This window comes from Procambarus clarkii, chromosome 61 (genome assembly GCF_040958095.1).
Source record: "Procambarus clarkii isolate CNS0578487 chromosome 61, FALCON_Pclarkii_2.0, whole genome shotgun sequence".
In the NCBI taxonomy this organism is placed as follows: domain Eukaryota; kingdom Metazoa; phylum Arthropoda; class Malacostraca; order Decapoda; family Cambaridae; genus Procambarus; species Procambarus clarkii.
The window spans coordinates 11,931,551-11,945,073 of NC_091210.1; positions in this window are offsets into that span (position 1 = coordinate 11,931,551).

Consider the following 13,523-nt stretch of genomic DNA (forward strand, 5'->3'; position numbering starts at 1 on the left):
AAACTAGGACATGAACTCAAAACAACTTTTCATAAATCATAAACAGTGTGGGGAAAGGGTGCATGTGAAGAGCAAATGAGCTTATAAACAAGATAGTTAATCTAAATGCTTGTCAGCTGTTGCAACATTATTATTAACATCTTGATTTATGTCAGTATGACACATTGGTGGAATGTTTAGATAATATAAACTGTTTAAATGTTCAATGCATGGAAATGTATATTAATATTGAATAATGTGACTAAGTGAGAACCCCCAAATATTTGTGGTTAAATGGGTTAAGAAAACATGAATGTAATGGCCAAATTTACAAACTACTGTATTACATTACAGTATGCATGAAAAAATACTGTACATTTAATCATTATAATGTAAAGATATGTCTATGTACAGTTTGTATTTTGACATTACTAAAATCGTGTATCTTATACAGCCAGTGAGACTGTATGTAACTACAGTACCCTCCAGTTTTGAAACTTACAGTTTTCATAGAAATATCTATTCCACTCATTCATAAAATATTGTAATTAGACAATACTAAACATGAGGCTATATTCTCAATACACATGAAATTCGAAAAATCAGACAAGTAATTCCTTTATTTCTATAACAAGTCTATTGTATAACTCAACTACAGTATTTCATAATTAAGATGAACATAAAAAAAATTGCACAAACTGAATCGATCAGTTTGCAGTTTCACAAGCATCAATCCATTCATTGTAAACATCAACAGGTTCCGAGAGGTAGTTAATAGTACACTGGAAGTCTTCCAGACACACAAGGCATGAAACTCTTCCAGCATTCCTTGGTTTATTCCTGAAAAAAATGGAGAAATTATACATGGTGCTGATACATCCAAAACATATGTGCAAGAATTTCCCCAAATGTCAGTGCCTATGAGGAATATCTCTCAGGAAATTTTGTAAACGTTTATAAAATATAAAATCAAATAATAAAGTATATAAATTGAAGTTGACCATAAATTTATTAATGAAAAATTCCTATTGGTAAGCAGTAAATATTACCTTCAACTGGAAGATACAAATACTATGCAGTACTTACATTTTAACTTCACATGACTTTTCGTGATTACAGAATGGACAATTAAATTGCGTATCCAGTGGTTCAATATTCTTCCTCTTTGGAGGTGGCTTTCTCTTTGACTTGCGACGACCCATGTCTGCTAGTCGACTATAATTTGGAAATCTGAAAAATATTTTGGTAAATTTAACTACTGTGTATAAATTTGACATTTATTTCTGGGAAAGCTCTTTATGGCTCCCTGAAGCAATCTCACTGAGAAGGCTCCCATCTAGTAGGTTGCATCAGCTGTCACCCCCATCAGAAAAGCATTCATTGTCAGTGAACTACTGCTTCCATTGCCCTGACCAGTACAGACTACTGCTGGGTTCAAAGAGATCCAAGTTTCAAAACTGCCAAATGAACTCCCCCCAAACAATGTAAACAAACAACTGAATCTCTTGAAACCAGCATGAGCTCATTTACACTAACACTCAAGCCCACCAAAATAATTAAAACTAAATGGGTAGAACACCTGGAGAAAAACTATATAACAGACAGTATGATTTATGATCTGGAAAATCCTGAGAAACAAATTTACTTTGTTTCTATGATAGAGCCACAGAGGTTTTACAGGAAAGTGATGGATGGGTTGCTAATTTATATCTTCTGGTGTGATATCAACCCCAGATATTTACCTGAGGGCCATTAGTGATGGCTCTCGGGTAAAATAAATTTTAGTAAGGGAGCAGAGACTGAAACTGGATCTTGTTGTCTTGATTGCTGATTTTTGTCGAGCAATTAGGATAATTAAAGATAGTGGATCCCTGGACACAGACACCATTGGTGAGATCTGGACGAGTTAATAATACAGTCACTAAGGTAGAGTGTGATACGTAGTACGTATCAGGGGGGGGGGATGACCTTGATATAAGCCTAAAGTATGCGTTATACTTTATATCATTTATACTTTTTTTTTAGAGATTATACTTTAATCCCAATTACTATTAAGTTATAGAAGTGTGTAAGCAACTCTGGCTTCCTGTCCCCACAACACAATGAATTACAAAATTATCTGATTATGGAGCAAATTTATACAACACAATGTACACAACCAAATAATGATGCCTCTGATGTCAACGGCGATTAGTATAGACGTATACATACAATACAATCTAAATTAAACATTTGCCAGCAAATGTTTATATTGCAGCCTAGTGGAGCCAAACCCGCCAGCAATTGTTAAATATTTAACAATAAATATGTTAATATTTGTTTACCCGTAACGAAAACAGTAAATGGAGAAGAAACCAAGAAGAACCCGAGAGTAAGAGCAGTGCAAGAAGACAGCAAGAGGAGGACACCCAGCGAGAACAAACCTTGCAGGTGGGTGCACGCAGCCTCCTCCTGGCGCCACTTGTAAACAATGACGGCCACCCAGCTGCCCGCTCTCCCCGCCACTCATCTCATTCACTACATGCTTATACTAATATTATAAGCACTACATGCTAATACTAATATAATAATATTATTATTATACTAGTATTATTATACTATTATTAAGTATGATAATATTAATAAATATAATGACCAAAATTATAAAATAATTATAATTATGGTGGACAAATAAAATTTATATGTTTAAACTGCCTAGCTTATAGATAAAATTAAGTTTACATTTACCTGAATATGCCTATTATCTACCTATATGGCCTCGATAAGGGACAGGAAGCCGAGGGTTTATCAAAGGTTCCCCCTCGTCATTTACCTGAAGTTTTTTTTAACTAACCTCTTAGTTGTTCTTAATTGTCATTAATACTTTGTAGCGAATAGATAATCCCATACACATTATTATATACTCGCTCCAAAGTCTAATGAGTGAAACAAAGCTCTCATTAGCATTAATTATAACTCAAACCTTTTCTATACTTATTACTTACGTAAACAGAAGTTTGTAAGTGACACTTGGCGAGCAATAGCGTGTTCTTAAGCGTCTGCTCTAAGCCCCACTTCAACGTAGACTGATAATTACTCACCTCTCTAGCGCTGCTTATATGCATACACCACCTCACCGTCCTCCAAAGGTTGGAAGAAATTTTAACTGCAGGAAGAAAAAAAGGTTTGAGTTCCGTAGTTAGTGCTAATGAGAGCTTTGGTTCTCTCATTAGGCTAATGAGTTTGGAGCAAGTATATTATTTCGATAATCTACTCGCTACAGATAATCCCAAAAGCTATAGCTGGTTCCACAGATCTATTTAGAAATTTACAGAATGATAAATGATGGGAAAGTTCCCTTACCTTTATCAGGAAGACGTACCTTTATCAGGAAGACGATGGTTGGCAAGGATTTCTGTGTTATTAGATACACACAGAAATCACAATAACGTGATACATCAAATGAACAAATCCACAAGGGCCGTGATGAGGGTTCGAACCTACGTCCAGGATGATCCCAGACGCGCGAGACAGAACGCGAAACAATGGGTATAAGTTGGATAGGTTTTGGATTTAGGAAAGACATGGGTAAATAATGGTTTGGTAACAGGATTGTTGACTTGTGGAACCAGTTTCCGCGTGTCTTGGTGGAGGTGGAGTCCCTCGATTGTTTCAAGCGTGGATTGGACATGTATATGCTTTGGTTTGGGTGATTAATTGTCATGATAGAGTTACAAGATACGAGCTAGATGGTGTTGAGATTGCGAAGTCGGATTGCGAAAGGGATCTGGGAGTTTTGATTAGTAAGAATTTAAAACAAACGGATCAATGCATGAATGTTCGTAATAAGGCGAATAGGACACTAGGATTTATTAATCGAAGCGTTAGTAACAAGACACCTGGTGTGGTTCTTAAGCTATATCTTGCTCTGGTTAGGCCCCATTTAGATTATGCAGTTCAGTTTTGGTCGCCGTATTATAGAATGGATATAAATTCACTTGAACGTGTCCAACGTAGGTTGACTAAGTTAATTCCCCAAATTAGAAATCTTTCATATGAAGAAAGATTAACAAAGTTTAAGTTGCATTCACTGGAAAGGCGAAGAGTTAGGGGTGACATGATAGAGGTTTACAAGTGGATGAATGGACATAACAGGGGGGATATTAATAGGGTATTAAAAATATCAACACAAGACAGAACACGAAACAATGGGTATAAATTGGATAAGTTTAGATTTAGGAAAGACTTGGGTAAATACTGGTTCAGTAACAGGGTTGTTGATTTGTGGAACCAATTGCCGCGTAACGTGGTGGAGGTGGGGTCCCTCGATTGTTTCAAGCGCCGGTTGGACAAGTATATGAGTGGGATTGGGTGGTTAGGAGCTGCCTCGTATGGGCCAATAGGCCTTCTGCAGTTACCTTTATTCTTATGTTCCTTTATCTGCCCCTGGAGAAAGTTGACTTTGGTTACGAATTTTCAACACTTCTGGTAATTAACAGACAAAACAATTTTATAACCCAGGAAAAGTTTCAAAATATTCAAGAAAGATGGCATGTTTTTTTTTTAGTGAAAGCTTGCAAAAAGCTTCTTTCTCGTATTCTACGTAATGCTGAAACTTTCAAAAAGGTGAAAATTCTTTCACCTATCATATGCCTTAGCCACACACAGCCACCATTTTCAGAACATCCATTAGTACTAGCTGGCCAATCTAAGCTTAGTGTATTAAAAGTACTTAGAGGGTATTATAAGTATCAACACAAAACAATGGGTATAAATTGGATAAGTTTAGATTTAAGAAAGACTTAGGCAAATACTGGTTCGGTAACAGGGTTGTTGATTAGTGGAACCAATTACCGCGTAACGTGGTGGAGGTTGAGTCCCTCGATTGCAGTTTAATGCTGATAAATGTAAAGTTCTGAGGTTAGGTAATGATGATAGAGTTACAAGATACGAGCTAGATGGTGTTGTGATTGCGAAGTCGGATTGCGAAAGGGATCTGGGAGTTATGATTAGTAAGAATTTAAAACAAAAGGATCTATGCATAAATGTTCGTAATAAGGCAAATCGGACACTTGGATTTATTAATCGCAGCGTTAGTAACAAGACACCTGGTGTGGTTCTCAAGCTATATCTTGCTCTAGTTAGGCCCCATTTAGATTATGCAGTTCAGTTTTGGTCGCCATATTATAGAATGGATATAAATTCACTTGAACGTGTCCAGCGTAGGATGACTAAGTTAATTCCCCAAATTAGAAATCTTTCATATGAAGAAAGATTAACAAAGCTTAAGTTGCATTCACTGGAAAGGCGAAGAGTTAGGGGTGACATGATAGAGGTTTACAAGTGGATGAATGGACATAACCGGGGGGATATTAATAGGGTATTAAAAGTATCAACACAGGACAGAACACGAAACAATGGGTATAAATTGGATAAGTTTAGATTTAGGAAAGACTTGGGTAAATACTGGTTCAGTAACAGGGTTGTTGATTTGTGGAACCAATTGCCGCGTAACATTGTGGAGGTGGGGTCCCTCGATTGTTTCAAGCACGGGTTGGACAAGTATATGAGTGGGATTGGGTGGTTATAGAATAGGAGCTGCCTCGTATGGGCCAATAGGCCTTCTGCAGTTACCTTTGTTCTTATGTTCTTATGATTGTTTCAAGCGTGGGTTGGACATGTTTATGAGTGGGATTGGGTGGCTATAGATAGGAGCTGCCTCGTATGGGCCAATAGGCCTTCTGCAGTTACCTTTATTCTTATGTTCTTAGCACGGGCTATGGTTAGCCCATAGTGGACTTACTGTGGGAAGTATATATATGTAGGAAGATTAACAAATCTTAAATTGCATTCACTGGAAAGGCGAAGAGTTAAAAGTATCAACACAAGACTGAACACGAAACAATGGGTATAAATTGGATAAGTTTAGATTTAGGAAAGACTTGGGTAAATACTGGTTCAGTAACAGGGTTGTTGATTTGTGGAACCAATTGCCGCGTAACATTGTGGAGGTGGGGTCCCTCGATTGTTTCAAGCATGGGTTGGACATGTATATGAGTGGGATTGGGTGGTTATTGATAGGAGCTGCCTCGTATGGGCCAATAAGCCTTCTGCAGTTACCTTTGTTCTTATATTCTTATGTTATGTTCTTATAACATTCCATCATACTCTATAACATTAGAACATAAGCTCTCTTCTTATACTTTATCATACATTCTTCATTATTTTGAAGAATGTATGATAATGTATGTACGAATGTATGTACGTATTGGCCCATACGAGGCAGCTCCTATCTATAACCACCCAATCCCACTCATATACTTGTCCAACCCGCGCTTGAAACAATCGAGGGACCCCACCTCCACCACGTTACGCGGTAATTGGTTCCACAAATCATCAACCCTGTTACCGAACCAGTATTTACCCACGTCTTTCCTAAATCTAAACTTATCCAATTTATACCCATTGTTACGTGTTCTGTCTTGTGTTGATACTTTTAATACCCTATTAATATCCCCTTTGTTATGTCCTATGTTATAAGGACGTTATTGTTATGTCCTATGTTATGTTCTTATCCCTTTGAGATGTATTTTTTTTCTTGTCTCAATAAACATACTTGAACTTGAACTTTCTAGAACACCAATGCTATGAACTCTCACAAACCCAATGTACCTTCTAGCATGTAAGTAAATAAATGAATAAATAAATAAATAAATAATTAAATAAATAAATAAATAAATTAAGAACAAATTAGCCATCATCTTTTACATTATTTGATTAGTATTTCATCTGTCATATTGGTTGTATATATTTGTAACCCGCTCAGGCATGCAAACATAGTGAAATTCCGGCCGTGTTGAGAGTGACACAGGCATGTGTGCAATTCAGTATCATTGCGTTATCATTCTTATCATCCATGCAGGTTAACGGAGGGTTGGGAAGCCTCCTCATTCACACACACACATCTACCGGCCATGTCTAGACCCTATCATTATTTCTTTAAAGTTGTGCTCATTGGGGACGCTGGGGTCGGCAAGAGCAGTTTATTGACCAAATTCGAGGAGGATACGAGCCGCAAGGAACCCTTCGTGTCGACGATTGGTAATTATATGGGTTCATACTTAGGTTTTGATCGTCTTTAGTTGATTTAACCAGTTGATTCTATTGTGTTAACTGGATAGGTGTTTCTATCAGGAAAAATTAGATTTTTTTTTGGTGGGGGGGGGGGGGGAAGAAATAGCCTAAGCTACTCTATCCCTTTGAGATGTATTTCTTTCTTGTCTCAATAAACATACAATACAATAAACAAAAGCTGCCTCGTATGGGCCAATAGGCCTTCTGCATTTACCTTTGTTCGTATGTTCTTATGTAACATACTAGAACTTTGAATTAGATTTTCATATCGTTGTTGTAGGAAGCTATTTCTATAATTTTGAAAGATATTTCTTCATTGACACACACACACATGTGTTGTATGTGATTTTGTTGCATGTGTGTGTATATGAGTGTGTGTATTGTTCGCTATACACTTTCCCAGTCTCCTGTTCATGATCACCTGCAAAATAGTTACTATTCATTATCACCTGAAGAGCAGTTAGTGTTCATCAACAACTGAAGGACAGCTTCCTGAACACCTGAAGAACAGTTAGCATTTGTGAACACCTGTCTGAAGTAGAAGACCAGACACTCAACTTTGCAGGGAGAATGGTCTGGGATACAGGACGGACACAGGACGGGATCGGTCATACAGGTCAAGAGGGAGGATCGATCCTGATTGTGCCCCGCTACCCACATAATCGGTGAAAGATGGCTAGCCAAGTCCCTAGCTTTCTTCACTTGAAAACGATGAACGTGATTTCGCTATAACATTTTTTGAGATGATAGGAGGGGAGGGACATTGGGAGAAAAGTTGGAGAGGGAGGGAGAGAGGGAGAAGGGTGAGAATGAAAGAGATCATATGGAATAAATTTGGCGAGATGGGGTGGATAGTAAAAAAGAGGGGGTGATCGGGAGAGAGGGGGAAGTGGGAGAGAGAGATAGTATCCCCTCGACAGTAGGCAATAATGGAAGAAGGCAAGGGAACTATGAGCATGGGGGGAAAGAACATAAGAACCAAGGTAACTGCAGAAGGCTTATTGGCCCATACGAGGCAGCTCCTATCTATAACCACCCAATCCCACTCATATACTTGTCCAACCCGCGCTTGAAACAATCTAGGGACCCCACCTCCACCACGTTACGCGGCAATTGGTTCCACAAATCAACAACCCTGTTACCGAACCAGTATTTACCTAAGTCTTTCCTAAATCTAAACTTATCCAATTTATACCCATTGTTTCGTGTTGATATTTTTAATACCATATTAATATCCCCCCTGTTAATACCATATTAATATCCCCCCATATATATATATATATATATATATATATATATATATATATATATATATATATATATATATATATATATATATATATATATATATATATATATATATATATATATATATATATATATATATATATATATATATATATATATATATATATATGTATGTATATTATTAAATATGACCGAAAGTATATATATATATATATATACTTTCAGTATGGGGCAAACAAAATCATATACATCAATGACATGATGAGAATATTACAAACTACGTCATCAAATTTGCAGATGTATATATATATACATATATATATATATACATATATATATACATATATATATATACATATATATATATACATATATATATATATATATATGTATATATATATATGTATATATATATATATATATGTATATATATACATATATATATATACATATATATATATATATATGTATATATATATATATATATATATATATATATATATATATATATATATATATATATATATATATATATATATATATATATGTATATATATGTATATATATGTATATATATGTATATATATGTATATATATGTATATATATGTATATATATGTATATATATATATACATATATGTATATATATATGTATATATATATATATACATATATATATGTATATATATATATATATATATACATATATATATATATGTATATATATATATATATGTATATATATATATATATATATACATATATATATATATGTATATATATATATATATATATATATATATATATATATATGTATATATATATATGTATATATATATGTATATATATATATATATATATATATATATATATATATATATACATATATATATATATATATATGTATATATATATATGTATATATATACATATATATATATATATATACATATATATATATATATATATGTATATATATATATGTATATATATATATGTATATATATATATATGTATATATATATGTATATATATATATATGTATATATATATATATATGTATATATATATATGTATATATATATACATATATATATATAGGCTATATATGTAAAGTTATATATGTATATATATATAAAACAAAATTTGATGAAGTGACTAATGCTCAAAACTTTTAACTAGAAAAATTAAATTTGGGAATGTATATACATGTCACCTTACTGTTACCTTTGCCTGAAAAATCTGAGTATTGGAATTCTTGAGGACCAGAGGATCATGTTCTGCCTCTGGTTCTATTCCTAGGAACGTACTACCTGCATTTTGTCGGCTCTACTCTGCAGATTTTTAGCTAAATTCATCAGGTAAAGGTAAAAGGTCCAGAAAACTGGACCTTTACCTGATGAACTTTTTTGTATTTACATGGTTCTCTCATTCTTGTAAAACCAGAAGCACAGCATTCCAGGCAGGTCTCTAATCTTAATTTTCCATGGAAAAGTCAAACGAATCGTTAAACAATCCATTCACTGCTGGGTACAACAGTGCATTCAGAGACCTACTTGGCCAACTGCCCCTTAACCAATGGGCAGTTTGACATCACACATTTGCAAGCTCATGGATAGGAATCTTAAGAGGGAATCATTCACCTTCTCGGTGAACAATCTAATAAAATCAACTCTACATAGGTTTGTTAAAAACAGATCCTTCCTTACAAACTTCCTCACATTTTTGGAAACGGTGACGGCTATTCAGGCAAAGGACACCCAGTATATGTAGTATACATAGTCCTTGCTGAAGCTTATGAGAAGGTACCACATGATCGACTAGCAAAAAAATTAGGCACATTGAATAAATGATGGAATACTAGTATATAAAATAAAGAAAGCAACAGGCTGTTCTTTTTGTTCTTAATGGAAATGTTAGTAGGAGCCAGGCCTGGGTGAGGACCGGGCCATGGAGACGCCAAGCCCCGAAATAATCCCAAGATGGGGTACTGCAAGGGTTCAGTATGGGGCAAACAAAATCATATACATCAATGACATGATGAGAATATTACAAACTACGTCATCAAATTTGCAGATGACACTGCAATGAATGAGGATTTATAGTAAAGTGGGAACCACTGTATGCGAGCCATCTCACTTCAGTGGAACAGTAAAAATTTAACGGTGATAAGACAGCAACAAGACTAAAACTACCATGGTTGCTAACGTAGGCAGCAATACATGGCCACCAGTAACTTTTTAACCAATCCCTGGATAACAGGCCTCAAATTTAGGTTAATTAAACCCAATGTATTTATAAATAATAATTTTGTATTTGAAAACTCACTTGCATGTAAAGATAATGCCCATATTCTCAAGGTGCATTTAATTTTACTCCTTGCAAGAATGTAAATCATATAATTCCTGTATACCATACAGGTACTTTATTTGCCACCAATGCGACAATATTTAAATTTGATAAAATAAAATGTATTTTCCCTTTGGCAACCTGAATCAAAATGCTTTGGTTTGATCTACTATTGACAGAACTAGTAGATCATTACAATACACATATAAGCATTACAGCCATTTATACAAAATGCACATTTACTTTTGTTAAATATTGCCAAACCAGATTTTCACAAATCATCCAACTCAGATTCTTTAAGACAATGGAACCTAATTAAGATGTATACAATGGTTAAGGGTTATGCGACAACTGGAGATTAATTAAGACAAGTAAAAGCTGTCACATTAAATAAAATTGTACACGTGTTTAACACGTGCTAAACCAAATGCAAAAGCTATACAACAAAATGTGACATATTTAAAATGAGGAGGATTAGCCATTATTGCTAAACAAAATTTAAAAAAAAATAATAGCCCGAGAACAGACAAAAACAAGATTACTAACCTAATAAGCATGACTCCTTTAGATAATAGGTCATTTAATCTAATTTTAGCCAATAATGTAATTAAAATCAGCAATGTTGGCCATTACGATATGATTATGTTACTTTCTGAAAGCCATTACTGTACCTCAAACATGGCAATACCAAGTACAGTATCTGTTCACTGGTAGTGACAATAGAACTGATCAGAAAACAGTGAGAATATGTTATGATAAAGTTGTAAAAATCTTAAGGGCGTAAGATTTAAGATGACTGATTGAGATCTGACCTAAATGTTTTTTTTAGCTTGACAAACTTTTGCTGGGTGCAAAATGAATTTAGAAAGACATTTAATTGTTGTTGAAAGATAATACTGTAATGTATTAAGCTGCTTGAATTCTATACAACTGAGATGATCAAGAAATGGAGATAACAACATGTGTAACATTAGCATGAGTGAAGGGATAACCGTAACATTAGCATGAGTGAAGGGATAATTCTAAAAAAAATTATTTATATTATTACAAACAAATCACAATAATGTGATGCATCAAATGAACAAATCCACAAGGGAACCTACATCCGAGATTGAACTGGGTCATAGCTCAGTTGGTAAAAGCACGTCTGGGAGGATCTCAAATGTAGGTTCGAATCCTCGTCACGGTCCTTGTGGATTTGTAGATTATTTTTTTACAAGGAATACAGTTCAGGACTAAGGTGAGGTGGAGGGAAAAAATATATACAGTATATTAAATTATAGTAGAGAGGACAGATAAATTAAGAGAGAAAGATCAGCAGACAACTGAAAATAAACACCATAAACTAGGACATGAACTCAAAACAACTTTTCATAAATCATAAACAGTGTGGGGAAAGGGTGCATGTGAAGAGCAAATGAGCTTATAAACAAGATAGTTAATCTAAATGCTTGTCAGCTGTTGCAACATTATTATTAACATCTTGATTTATGTCAGTATGACACATTGGTGGAATGTTTAGATAATATAAACTGTTTAAATGTTCAATGCATGGAAATGTATATTAATATTGAATAATGTGACTAAGTGAGAACCCCCAAATATTTGTGGTTAAATGGGTTAAGAAAACATGAATGTAATGGCCAAATTTACAAACTACTGTATTACATTACAGTATGCATGAAAAAATACTGTACATTTAATCATTATAATGTAAAGATATGTCTATGTACAGTTTGTATTTTGACATTACTAAAATCGTGTATCTTATACAGCCAGTGAGACTGTATGTAACTACAGTACCCTCCAGTTTTGAAACTTACAGTTTTCATAGAAATATCTATTCCACTCATTCATAAAATATTGTAATTAGACAATACTAAACATGAGGCTATATTCTCAATACACATGAAATTCGAAAAATCAGACAAGTAATTCCTTTATTTCTATAACAAGTCTATTGTATAACTCAACTACAGTATTTCATAATTAAGATGAACATAAAAAAAATTGCACAAACTGAATCGATCAGTTTGCAGTTTCACAAGCATCAATCCATTCATTGTAAACATCAACAGGTTCCGAGAGGTAGTTAATAGTACACTGGAAGTCTTCCAGACACACAAGGCATGAAACTCTTCCAGCATTCCTTGGTTTATTCCTGAAAAAAATGGAGAAATTATACATGGTGCTGATACATCCAAAACATATGTGCAAGAATTTCCCCAAATGTCAGTGCCTATGAGGAATATCTCTCAGGAAATTTTGTAAACGTTTATAAAATATAAAATCAAATAATAAAGTATATAAATTGAAGTTGACCATAAATTTATTAATGAAAAATTCCTATTGGTAAGCAGTAAATATTACCTTCAACTGGAAGATACAAATACTATGCAGTACTTACATTTTAACTTCACATGACTTTTCGTGATTACAGAATGGACAATTAAATTGCGTATCCAGTGGTTCAATATTCTTCCTCTTTGGAGGTGGCTTTCTCTTTGACTTGCGACGACCCATGTCTGCTAGTCGACTATAATTTGGAAATCTGAAAAATATTTTGGTAAATTTAACTACTGTGTATAAATTTGACATTTATTTCTGGGAAAGCTCTTTATGGCTCCCTGAAGCAATCTCACTGAGAAGGCTCCCATCTAGTAGGTTGCATCAGCTGTCACCCCCATCAGAAAAGCATTCATTGTCAGTGAACTACTGCTTCCATTGCCCTGACCAGTACAGACTACTGCTGGGTTCAAAGAGATCCAAGTTTCAAAACTGCCAAATGAACTCCCCCCAAACAATGTAAACAAACAACTGAATCTCTTGAAACC